At 37.4% G+C, this 12626-nt stretch overlaps 1 long non-coding RNA gene across 1 annotated transcript in view; it reads left to right on the top strand.

Annotated features, from left to right (window-relative positions):
* Positions 1-12285, top strand: part of LOC108524514 (uncharacterized) — a 19625-nt gene extending 7340 nt beyond the window's left edge. The window contains exon 3 of the long non-coding RNA XR_001884071.1: positions 11664-12285. This is a non-coding gene — a long non-coding RNA (uncharacterized LOC108524514). The remainder of the gene's footprint in view (positions 1-11663) is intronic.
* The last annotated feature ends 341 nt before the right edge of the window (positions 12286-12626 follow it).

Genomic DNA, 12626 nt, shown 5'->3' with positions numbered 1-12626 from the left:
CCGGGTTCATGCCATTCTCCTGCCTCAGCCTCCCGAGTAGCTGGGACTACAGGCACCCGCCACCTCGCCCGGCTAGTTTTTTTGTATTTTTTAGTAGAGACGGGGTTTCACCGTGTTAGCCAGGATGGTCTCGATCTCCTGACCTCGTGATCCACCTGTCTCGGCCTCCCAAAGTGCTGGGATTACAGGCTTGAGCCACCGCGCCCGGCCTCGTGCCAGATTTTTATATCAGGATGATACTGTTCCAATGCAATGAATTAGAGAGGAATCCCCTATCTTTAATTTTTTAAAATATTTTAAGTAAGACTGGTACCAGATCTGTGTACATCTAGTAGAATTTGGCTGCAAGTCCATCTGATCCTAGGCTTTTTTGCTGTCGTTCTTGATACTTTTTTTAAAAATTACTGATTCAATTTCATAACTCGTCATTGGTCTTTTCAGGATTTCAACTTATTCCTGGTTCAATCTTCGGAGACTGTATGTTTCTAGAAATTTAACTGTTTCCTCTAGATTTTCTAGTTTGTGTGCATAGAGATGTTCATTGTAGTCTCCTGAGGATCTTTTTTTATTTCTGTGGTATCAAAAATACCACTGATTGCACTTGTTTGAATCTTATTTTTTTATTTATTGGTTAATCTAGCTCAGTCTATCAATTTTGGTTATCCATTCAAAGAACCAACTTTTTCACTGATCCTTTGTGTGATTTTTTAAAATCTCAATTTCATTTATTTATACTGTAATTTTTGTTTCTCTTGTTTCTGTTGTCTTTGGGTTTGTTCTTATTTTTCTATTTCCTTTAGGTGTGATGTTATGTTATTAATTTTAGATCTTTCTATGCTTTTCATGTAATCATTTAGTATTATAAGCTTTCCTCTTAACACACTTCTGCTGTATTCCAGAAGTATGGGTATATTGTGTCTCTATTTTCATTTGTTTCAATTTCTAAATTTCTGCTTTGATTTATTATTTACCCAAAAGTCATTTAGAAGAAAGTTTTTTAGTTTCCATAGGACTTCTGTGTTTTTGAGAGCTCCTCTTGTTATTGATATCTAATTTTATTTAACTGTGGTCTGAGAAGATGCTTGATATGATTTCAATTATTTTGAATTTACTGAGATTTTCTTTATGGCCAAGCTCATGGAAAATTTGGAGAATTTTCATGAACAGGTAGGAAAAGATCAAGAGTCCAATTTGAGTCCTGAGTTTCTTTGTTGGTTTTCTGCCTTAATGATCCATCTAGCGCTGTGAGTGGGCTGTCAAAGTCCCCCATTGCTATTGTATGGCTGTCTACCTCATTTTTTAGGTCTAGGACTATTTGTTTTATAAATATGTGTGCTCTGGTGTTCAGTGCCTATGTATTTAGGAAAATTAAATCTTGTTTATTTCCCTTTATCACTATATAATGCCCTTCTTTGCCTTTTTCTACTGTTGTCGGTTTAAAGTCTGTTTTATCTAATAGTCTTGGTTGACTTTGTTTTGTGTTAAGAAGGCTAAAAATAGGCCTCAATCTCTCCTAGCCTGCAAGGTTTCTGCTGAGAAGTGTGCTGTTAGTCCTATGGGATTACCTTTATATGAGAGGCAATTTGGTTCTTTTCTCTAGCTAGCTGCCTTTAATATTTGTGTGTGTGTGTGTGTGTGTGTGTGTGTGTGTGTGTGTGTGTGTGTGTGCGCGCGTGTGTGTGTTGACCTTGGATAGTCTGATGACTATATAACTTGGTGATGGTTGTTTTGTATAGCATTTTGTGTGTGTTCTGTGAATCTCTTGCATCTAGATATTGACTTCTCCAGCAAGATTAGGGAAACCTTCCTGAATTATTTCCTCAAGTAAGTTTTCCAAGTAGCTTACTTTTTATTATTCTCTCTTAAGGGCACTAACACTATGCCATTTTGGCAGCAGGTTTTTTTTCATTTGGTGTTGCAGCTCAGGCTTCAGTCTCCAGTAATTGGCACTCAAGAGTAAGAGTCAGCTCTCCTTTGTGTAAATTGATGATCATTGGTCACACCCTCCCTGACAGTGGGAAAAAGGTTGCAAGGGGGATCATGTTGGGGTGCACTGAGGTTTCAGGGGAAAGAGTTAGTGACTGTGTACCAGTTCCTCATCCTGAGCAGGCAGGAACCGAATTGCATCCTTGGCACAGGGCCCATGACCTTCAGTTCAAACAGACTTTATCTTTCGGCTCCTGGCCACAGTGTAGCTGCAGCCCATGGACACACCTTTCTCCTTGGCTACCTCCAACGTGGGCTCAGGTTGGAGCCTCTTTCACCAGTCCAGGGTGGACAACTCTGTGGTTTGCCCGCCATCTTTGCTGGGAGGCTGCTACTCTGTGTAGGGAGTGGCAGTTGAACTCCACCCTTTGTGCAAGTCCAAGCAGCGCAGGCTCACTTTCAATGGAGTTGGAACTACCACAAAAAAGCATGAAAAGCACTTTCTCCATGTATAGGCCCCCAGCAGGGAAAACCTCTACTGTGTTCACAACACTGCACTGTTTGGGGGAGATGACTCCCCTCTGCATCCATTCTTGGCTGGTGGTGCCACCCTCTTCAGTGATTGGCACTGCAGTTGCCTCTCCTTTGTCCCTAGGGAAGGTTTTTCAGGCTGTGTTTCTAGCTGTCTTAGGGGCGGCCCACATAAAGGGTTAGGTTTGGGAGCTTGCAGTTTCTCAAGGACCTGCCTATCCCCTGTGATTGCCAAAGTTAGAACAGGTTGTGGCGTATGCTTGGGTGTGTGAAGGGGGGTCTCATGATGCCACAACTCAAGGGCAAAGCAGAGTAGATGCACCACAGGTGGTGCACAAACAATATGGTGGCTGCCATTTTAGTGCAGGCCTGAGGAGTGTGGACATACTTACAAGTACTGGCCAGCTATTTTTCTGTCACTGGGAACTCCCAAATTGCTAACAACAGTGTTGCCCAGGTCACGAGGGCAGAGGGGCTCCCCAACAGTTTGACAGTCAGCAGATAATCAAAGGGGTAAGGGAAGCAGATAAGCACCCCCCACCTTCCCTTCCTTTTGGGCTCCACATTTCTTGGAGGTCAATCTCCGTCATACTCTTGCTTTCTTTTTCTGCAGTTCAGCTTCTTCCCATAGGAACTCTGACTCTCTCTTTTCTCAGTTTTCCATTTGGAACATGTGCATTCATCAGTAACTTTAATCTTCTATCTGAGGAGAATTGTCACCCAATGTTCCTACTAATCCATCTTAAAAAACAAATGCTAGGCCGGGCACGGTGGCTCAAGCCTGTAATCCCAGCACTTTGGGAGGCCGAGACGGGTGGATCACGAGGTCAGGAGATCGAGACCATCCTGGCTAACACGGTGAAACCCCGTCTCTACTAAAAACTACAAAAAACAAACAAACAAACAAAAAACAAAAAAAAACTAGCCGGGCGAGGTAGCAGCACCTGTAGTCCCAGCTACCCGGGAGTCTGAGGCAGGAGAATGGCGTGAACCCGGGAGGCGGAGCTTGCAGTGAGCTGAGATCCGGCCACAGCACTCCAGCCTGGGTGACAGAGCGAGACTTCGTCTCAAAAAAAAAAAAAAAAAAAAAACCCAAATGCTTAAATATTTTTGTTTTTATTACATACAATCAGAATGTAGGATATAATATAGTTTTTAAATTTTATATTAAGCTTTTCTATATGAATGTGCACACATGTGCACACACACATATACATACACATACCATTTTGTAGATGAAAGAGGGAAAATATGTTATTTGTTGCCAGTATAAATAGCTTTACATTGAAGATATTCTATTTTCCAATTCTGAATATTTGGTATATTAAGATTAGTCTTAAAACCAAACTGCCACAGACATTTAGAAATAATGGATAAAGTATTATTTATCCAGTTATAATCATTTCAGTACCTTGCTGAGCTTGCAGGTAGGAAATCCCCAATCACCCTAACTAGAAACAATGTGAACTGAATAGTAGAGTAGTGGATGCATAAATTCACTCTAGAACTGATCTAGGTGTTAGAGGAATCAGTCCTTGTAAGTAAGGAATTGAGAGAAAAACAACATCCTTGGGACCCTATTAGGTCTGAGCTCACAGTAAATAGGTAGACTAAAAACAAATCGGCATCGCTGGAAAAATTCTGAACTATAGTATACTCTCCTTAACCACAGGGAATTTCAACACCCACAGTGGATGCCTAAAACTGTAGGTGGTACTGAACTCTATACATACTATGTTTTTCCTAAACATGTATGGTAAAGTTTAATGTATAAATTAGGCACTGTAAGAGATTAACAAAAGTAACCAATAATAAAATAGAACAATTATAAAAATATACTGTAATGAAAATTATGTGAATTGGTTCTCTCACCATCTCTTAAGGTATCTATTTGTACCATAATCACCTTTCTTCTTATGATGATGTGAGATGATAAAATGCCTATGGGATGAGATGAAGTCAGGTGAATTGCATAGGCACTGTGACACAGAGTTAGGTGATTATTGACCTTCTGATAATATGTTGGAAAGAGGGTCACCTGCTTTGGGTTATTCTGGATCATCTAGCAATGACAGCGTCAATGGTTGGATGTCAAGAGCAGACAATGCTGATGCGTAACAAGTGGGTAATATCTACAGCATGAATTTGTCGACAAAGGGAGGATTCACGTCCCAGGTAGGACAAAGCAGGAAGGCATGAGAGTTCATGATGTTACTCAGAATAGCACACATTTTAAAACTTATGAATATGGTCTGTTTCCGGAATTTTTCATTGAATAATTTTAGATTGTGGTTAACTACAGGTGTCAAACAGAAAGCAAAACTGCGGATAAGCAGGTACTACTCTTTTCATTTCTTCCAGGTCTCAAAGAAGAAGAATGAAATCATCCTGTGCACTTTAAAAAATCAGGTTCTGAGTCCTGCACTAATACGGAGATTGCATTACTCTGGAAGAATAGTCAAGTTCTTCCCCTTCCAAGATTATACCTTTAAAAGTCAGGTCTAGAGTGGTAAAACTCCAAGGACTCTGGCAGAAGGAAATGTCATGCTATTTTGGATGATCACATTTCTCACTCAAGTCACAGAGAATTAAACAGAAATAAGAGGCCACTCAAAAGTTGAATGTATACTTTAAAAATTACAAACCCCTTCACCGAGAGCAATCTACCTGGAACAAGAGAAAACAGACACACGCAGAAGCATCAGAAACCCCCAAACGTGATCTGATCCTTAACAAATGAAAGAGCACATTAAATGAGTATGTTAAATTATTTAAATACATTAAATAAGACATCAAACCAGGTACTGTGAAACACCAGTAGGCCTCTCACATATCTTGTGATATGATTTACTCCGAAAAATAGCAACGAGTAAGTCAAAAAGAAAATAGAAAATTGTTATGTAAACAGGATGATAGATCTGAGGAAATTTCAGAAATGAAAAGTTCTAAATATTTAATTAAAAAGGGTTTAAGTGGTTATAATAGATGGAGCCAAAAATAAAAGAGGCAACGTTTGAAAACATAGTGACTGTGATTTTTTTTTCAAAAGGTGATACTTATCCTCCGAATCAAAAAACACAGTGAGAGTCAAGAAGTTAAATTTAAAAAAATCCACACATGGATACATTATAATAAAACTGCATAACACAATTTAAAAAAAACATAAAAGACTCATAGCAATTAAAGAGGAGGGAATGTTTACTTATACAAGAACAAATTGCATGTCATTTAATTTCTCAAAAGAAACCGTAGAAGCCTGGAAAAGAAATAGAAAAGGAAAGAGAAGGAAGGAAAGAAAAGAAGGACACAAATGATGAAGAGATGTAAAGAAAGGCAAGGGAAGAGGAGGGGAGAGGTGGGCTTGTTGGGGGAGGGAAGAGGAAAAGAAAAAGAAGAGAATAAAATAAAACGAATATCCTGAAGAAAAGTATCTGTTACCTGTAGGTCTATAGCTATACAATATTGAAAATTCCAAAAACAATTTTAGACATAGGCCAGTTTCCCACTCCCAAAACTTTATTACAATCCTAAATGTTCATGGTAAGCATATTATTATCAATGCTTCAACCTCTCTGTTATAAAATTATATTGCAGTTTCCTCCACTACAGCTCAGATATCCTTCCCTGCCCAAGAACTTTGAGGTTACCTATGTGACTAGCTTTGGCGAATGACAAGTGGCATAATGCAAGCAGAGGTTTTAAATGTTCTTAAATGTTCTTGTGTGGTTTAGCTTGCCTCTCATGCTCTGGCTAACACCATGAGGAATATAAGCTCCAGGTTTTCTGCTCCTTTAACCTGGGCCCAGTAATGATACATGTGGAACATACTTGACCAGAAACACAGAGTCAAGTCCATCTCATTCACACTCTGAAGCAAGGGATGCCCCAATTGACCCAGGTTCAGGACTTAGAAAATATTGTTGTAGGACATTGGTTATTGGAGAAATTGCTGATTAACACAGTGTGTTTCAGGAAGATGGAAAGGGACCTCGAACACAACAAAAGGAGTGGGATGAAGAAATGATGGTGAGCAAATATTTGGTGAATATTTGAGAAAACTGAAACAAACATGAACTTCATAAGACAACAAAATAATTTTTTTGTAATTTCTTATGATTTGACAACAATATTATTTGTGTCATATGAGAGGGGGATAGAAAAGCAATTTTCTGTAGGCCAAGCCACAAAGGTTGGTTTTAAATCAATAGTAATAAATATTGGATATTACCAAGTTTACCTGCAAACCAGCAAGAATACAACATAATATTATGCACACATGAGAATATTCCTGGACAGAGGTGCACATGGGATTATCTTCCTGGTACATCCTTTATTGCTCTCAAAGTCATGGCCAAAGCTCAGTGTCTATGCTGATTGCATGAAACTGGGATTCAAGGAATTAGAGGCACACAGAAGCACGTGCTTACAGCCTTTCATCTGAGGTAGTGGGGTAGGCTTATTTAAGGATTTAAGGATTCATATGATTAGAAGATACTTTTGCTGCAACGTGGTAACATTACACATTTTTTGCACTATATTTTCTGCCAAACTACCTGGCTTATGTGAAGTTTGAGTACAGCTGGTCTAGTCAGAGTCTACTTCTAAATCAATCCTGACATTCTTAGGATGTGAAATTTAAGGCAGCTAATAATTAGTGAAAGGACATACACCTACATTTGTTCCTTTTAATTTATGGTTAAAATTGAGGCTTTATCACTTAGATTTATTGCTTCTTATTTGTCAGTTTTGTCATTTTTTTTTTTTTTGGCTCTATCATGATTATGTTTGTTTCCTTACAAATTCTTGTTAATTTAGCTGTCTATTCAGTCTACTGATGATTTTCTCCTTTTACCCAAAGTTACAATTAAATTATATTTCTGTATTAATGCACCAACATTAAGTTATGACTATACCACTCTCACTCTAAAGCAAGGCATTATACTTCCAGACCCAGTTCCCTACAAGATGAGAACTTAAGAAAACTGTACATCCAGGGTTTGGAGTGCCAAACCCTGAGTGTAGTTGATACAGTTTAGAGTTATTTGGTTCTAGTTATAAAATGTTTCACCTGTTTCAAATAATCTTATAAAGAAATAAAAAATTCCAAGTCATATGTTCATAATACATTTCTATTTTACTATGTATAATCAAATGAAAATTGAGCATATTTACTACTGACTACCAATTAGAATACATCTTATGGTATGAATTTGTGTACCTTAGAGTACATTTACAGTGCATTCTTGTTTTCTATGATTTCCCCTCAACAAAGAATGACACGTTTTAAACCTGTACAGAGTATTTTAAAATTCATTCATTTTCTTTAAACAGTCTTTATTTATTATTTTATCATTTTCTAGCTTGCATTGCTGCACATGAGAAATGCAATTTTTTCTGGATTCTCGCTTCTTTGCAAATGATGTGTTCTTTCTCTAAGCAATCTTATATAATTTTTTTCTTTTTTCTTGGGGCCCGAAAGTTTCTCTAGGATATAGAGACTAGTACTGTTTAGTTTCAGTGCTATTTAGATTCAGCAACTTTCAGTACTGTTTACATTCAGTAAACCCTTTCGACACTGAAGTTTGAACCTCAAATTACTTTTTAAGTTAAAAATATATTATCTATAATAATAAACACTAAAATTTTAATAATTTATTTTGCTCTATCTTTCCCTTCTTTCTGCCTGGAATTTTTATTATTTACGTTACTGGTTTCCTTGATTTATCCATAATTTTTCATTTGTGAAATTATTTTCTTTTTTCAGATCTCTGCTATAAGGTGTTTTCTCTGTGTGATATGCTAGAATTTTAATTTGTTCTCAGCAGTGTTCTTTTTCTATCCTCGCTTGTTAAATGTTTATATTTGAAAGTCATATATTTAGATGTATAAATCAATTTTTGTGTTTGACCTTGCATTTTTTTGTTGTTGTTGTTAAAATTTGTTTTTCACTTTTATTGTTTAAGCTCCATAGGTGCGACCTGTCCTAGTTATTCACCTTGATCTTTATGCTTCACGTGGCTGAAGCTTCTTAGAAGGATTATGTAATATTTAAACCTACTCTTCGTTATGTATTTCATCAGCAGGTATAGAGATGAGGCTCTTCAGTGTCATGTCTTGTGGCATAAAATGGAGGCTACAGCTATGGTTATATTTGTTAGTTTTTCTTGGGAATTAATTAATTATTCATTTAGTGGACCTGTGAATCTTTTGCTAAGTCATTAGGGACAAACTTCATCTCCTTTCTAGGTGTTTCTAGATATACTGAGGGAAGAGGCATTCCCATCCTAACCTCATGTAACAGGACCAGTGCATTTCATATGAGCAGTTTCCCTGCAGATCTAATAGCGTTAGCCAGTCAGGCAGGTTTTCCAAGTGCCTCCTACTACAAGACAGCTGGTGAAGCCTCTCTCTGGGCAAATTCAATAGCCCTTGCCATCTGCACTCTTTAGAGCCACGAATTCCCTATTTGTACCCCATAGGAAAGGAAAGAATTTTCATCTGCTGCTGGTCCCATACCTCCCACCCAGCACCCCTAAGATAAAACCTCACAATAGAAAAGCAGAAGGAAATCCTGCTCTGTTGGCCTGTGTAGTCTGAAAAAATATTAACACAGCTTCAGTTACATACCATTTGGAACACACCATATGCTGAACCATGATAATTAGCCCAACTTGGATACTGAAAAGTCTGAAGCCCTGTAAATTTTGGATGATGTCAAGAAAAGGGAGAGGAAAGAGGAAACAAAACCAGAAAACATATGCTAGCAAAGCACTAGAAAGTTAAATGATGGAAGGCCAGGACCATATTCAAAATTATTCTGAAGAGAGAATGTTTGCCTTTTCTTGATGAATATTTTTTAAATTTACAGACTGTACTAGGTTTTAATTTTACAAGTTACACCTGCTGGATAAAATATTTTGCTTTTATTTGTTTCAGTATCCTATTTTAGGACATTAAAAGTTCAAAGGAATTTCATTTCACTGGGGATATAATACAGCTAATGTAGGAACAAAAGATCAACATCTCACCCCTATTCTTCTGGTTTTCTTTTCTGTTTATACAATTAAAATGAAATTAAAATCTGTCCAATAGTAATCACATGTTTATATAGTCATAACTTGGTCTCTTTTATACACATGCATTTGAGTTATTACAGAAAAATTTATACGCCCAAACTGTTTAAAATGATTTATTTGCTCATATAGGAGGACATCTAGCCTTTAGTCCGAAACATGCCAAATCTTATATATGAGGCTTTAGATTACTGTTTGAAAATATAAATGTAAACAATGTAAAAACATCAACTTATAGATTTTGAAATTCAGTACCAACACAAATATCTTTCAAAAAGTTAATGTTTTGTAATACAATTCATATGGGCTTTGAATTTAGACAGTCTAGAGCTAAACAATTCTTTCTTTACATAGAGATTGACTGCACAGTTCTGTTGAATGCAGGTCCCAGGCCCTTAGCACCAGCCACATGTATTCTGATTTAGTTCATCTAGAATACCATATCGATGGTTCATGGAGCAGTGACCACACAATTTATTGTTTGAACTGAGTCATTTTTGAAAGTCAAAGGAGAAGCATTAACATTTATAAGGCAAATCGTGGTAAATCACAGTACGTGGTCACACACAGACTACAAACTGAGAAACCCTGCTCTAGTCAAGGTGTTGTAAAGTGACTTCTAGTGTGTTATGGAAATCAAATACAGAAATTAAATTGAAAAATATAATGCTGTGGAGTAGTTTTTCAAGGTATTTATTCTTCCTTTTCCCTTTCTTGCACTGGAATAAGCAGAATGACTCATTGAGTGCCATCCTTCTGCCTACACAAAACAAGACTGCTCCAGCTGGATGCTGCGGCTCTTCCCTGTCCTGTTCTGAGCATCCACCTTACTATTCACAGCTGCCTTTTCTCTAGAGGAGCATTATACTCCCTTAAAGTTCTTTTCTGATTTCTTCCCAAAGTTTAAAAAATGTTGACTTTTCACATATTGCTGTGATACCATCATCGCTCACTGACTCAGGAGATACTCTTTGGTCCATACAGAAATAGTGAGAGTGTCCCTTTCCCAGTTTCTGGACCCCAAAATAACCTTATTTGTGTCCTCATCATCAGCAAGTCTCCACAGTTCATTCCAGCCTTGAATTCCTCAGCTCAAGCAATCCCCTCGCCTCAGCTTCCCAAAGAGCTGGGACCATAGGCGCATGCTACCATGTACAGCTATTTTTTTTTTAGTTTTTATTTACTGTAGAGACTGGGTCTTGCTGTGTTGCTCAGACTAGTTTCAAACTTCTGGTCTTAACTGATCCTCTTGCCTTGGCTTCCCAAACTGCTGGGATTACAGGCATGAGCTACTGCACCTAGCCACATTTTAAAGCCAAATAGGGTTCAGTTTATTCCCTCAAGACATTAATATTTTTATAAGAAAATATTTTAAACAAATAAAATACAAAATTGAATAGGAGAAAAGTAACAAAGTTCTATGAGATTTTTATGGAAAAAAAATGCATTTTCAGCTGAAGGGTGAGGATAAGAAAAGTACTTACAAATACTAGGATTTTCTTTTTTTTTTTGAGACAGAGTCTGCCTCTGTGGCCCAGGCTGAAGTGCAGCGGCACTATCTTGGCTCACTGCAACCTCCACCTCCCGGATTCAAGCAATTATCCTGCCTCAGTCTCCTGAGTAGCTGGGATTATAGGCACTCACCACCATGCCCAGCGAATTTTTGTATTTTTAGTAGAGACAGGGTTTCACTATGTTGGCCAGGCAGGTCTTGAACTCCTGATCTTGTGATCCACCCACCTCAGCTTTCCCAAAGTGCTGGGATTGCAGGCGTGAGCCACCGCACCCGGCATAATATTAGGATATTTAATATAAGTTATGAAAGATGGGTTAGATGCTGGGAGAATGGCTGTGCTAAACACAAAAATAAAACAAAGAACTGTCATGGAGAAGTAAGTTGAGGTTCCTCTTCAGGGAATAACAACTAGTACTAATTTGTAGTCACTAAAGCCTCAGGCTAAGTACTGAGCAGTAAACAGATTATGCAAGAATATTTTTGAAAGAGTAAAGAAAGTCACATATTTGTGCACAGGTTTATTGTTTTTCAAAGTGTTTTCTGCCACCTTGCATACTTGGCTTTCTGTTTACACTTTCAGAAAAAAAGTACATTTTTAGTAAAATTCTATTTTGCAGTGTGAATTTTTTTGTTTGTTTTCCTTTCCAAGTTTGGAAGCAGAAGAGAAACAAGGGAGTAGGCAGATGGAGAAAGAAATATTGACTTTATTACTAAATAAATCTGGTATTGGAATAGGATTCCTAAAGCTGAGTCCCAAAATTAGACTGATTAGCTGTTCTAACACGAACCAGAAGATTCAGTGAGAAGGATGAGAAGTATCTCCCTAACATGAGAAATGAAACTTTTGAAAACATCACCAAAGTTGTTCCTGTCTTGTACTACAGGCCTCTCTCTACTGACTCGAGGTCTCAGGAGAAATCATGACCCCTCTTGCCTCACCTGGCTGAACCACCTGGATGTCTTTCCATCATTCTCTATTATGACCCTATATAATGACCTTCTTCCTTATATGTGTTCAGGAGTTGCAAATATATATATATATATATATATTCTAGATGTCTATTATTTCTCTTTTTAAAAATTCTAAGTACTCAGAACAATACCAAGAAAATTACAAAAGCAAACTTCTTTATAGCTAATTGGAAACTTCCCTGCAGTTCTGAAGTATACGTGATATTGGGTATTGTTAACAATAATATGCAATATTATTAAAGTATATGTGATATTGTGTATTGTTTACCCTGTGGTGCTATATATGAATTTGTGTATGCAGCTATTCTTTACATTTTAATAAAATGTCATCGATATACAGAGAAAATAATTTTCCTGGGTATCACTGGAGATTCAAAATTTACCTCATATGAATGCATTATTTTGGGAACCAATATTTATGCAGCCAGACAGACAATAAATTGTCTAGAAAGATTGGGATGAGCAGGTATTAAACATCACATTCAGCTCTTAATGCCTGAATTTCAGACTATTTTCAGGGATGGCATTACTAAGGACTATTTCAGAAGAATAAGAGACTACACCAGAAATGGAAGAGAAACTCTGCTTTTTTCTTTTTTTTCTCAGCA

The sequence above is a fragment of the Rhinopithecus bieti genome, unplaced genomic scaffold, assembly GCF_001698545.2.
Source record: "Rhinopithecus bieti isolate Rb0 unplaced genomic scaffold, ASM169854v2 scaffold_83371, whole genome shotgun sequence".
Classification (NCBI taxonomy): domain Eukaryota; kingdom Metazoa; phylum Chordata; class Mammalia; order Primates; family Cercopithecidae; genus Rhinopithecus; species Rhinopithecus bieti.
This window is presented reverse-complemented; position numbering and strand designations above follow the sequence as displayed.